Source organism: Mus caroli, chromosome 18, assembly GCF_900094665.2.
Source record: "Mus caroli chromosome 18, CAROLI_EIJ_v1.1, whole genome shotgun sequence".
Lineage (NCBI taxonomy): Eukaryota > Metazoa > Chordata > Mammalia > Rodentia > Muridae > Mus > Mus caroli.
The window spans coordinates 5,735,465-5,736,450 of NC_034587.1; positions in this window are offsets into that span (position 1 = coordinate 5,735,465).

Below are 986 nucleotides of genomic sequence, written 5' to 3' on the forward strand. Positions count from 1 at the left end.
CTCTTGACTCTAGCTGCATATATATCAAAAGATGGCCGAGTCGGCCATCACTGGAAAGAGAGGCCCATTGGACTTGCAAACTTTATATGCCCCAGTATAGGGGAATGCCAGGGCCAAAAAGTGGGAGTGGGTGGGTAGGGGAGTGGGGGGGAGGGTATGGGGACTTTTGGGATAGCATTGGAAATGTAAATGAGGAAAATACGTAATAAAAATATTTAAAAAATATAAAAGAGAAGAAGTCCTCCATATTCTTTTCCTGGTTGTGCTCTCAGCCCCTCCTGGCTCCTTTTTGTTCCACCCGGCTTAGCTCCTGGATAGGTTGCAACCAGCCCTAACCCAGCTTCCTTTTTATCTGCTTTGCTCCAGGAGAGGTCTCACCATTAGCCCACTCCTGAGAGCCCTGAATCCGCGGATAAAATACACACACCTTTTAACTTAAAGGCACACACCTTTTGACTAGCCTGCTAAGCACAATTGCTGGTGCTGATACCTCCTGCCTAATTTATTATCTCTTTTTTTCCTCCTGCCCTAATCTTAGTGGTTTTTTCTACCTAGTCCCTGCCAAACATCTTTGGCAACCCACCTGTAGTGGAGGCTGCAGGCCCTAGCTCTCCCTGAGGCCTTACATGGTTGCTGCACCCATTTTCCTCTAAAGCATGGCAGAAAAGTCTCTTCTTTCCTTCCATGTGTCTCATTTTTCTCTTTGGGATCCTGCCACCTTTACCTTCCACTCAGCAATTGGCTCCCAGCCTTCTTTATTGACAAATCAAGAGCCAATTAGAGAATTAGACCTTAGTATCAGAGCCTCTTCTTACCATAGGCCACTCTCTAGAGAGCACAGATGGGATAGTTTCAATTGAGGAAGATGCCTCAGTGGTAAGTACTTACCTAGGTTGCATGTGGGCCTGAGCAGAATGCATTACACATCACACACACAAGAGACTTCATGTTCCCCATCTGTGTGATTCTGTCTGCTGTCTTCCATG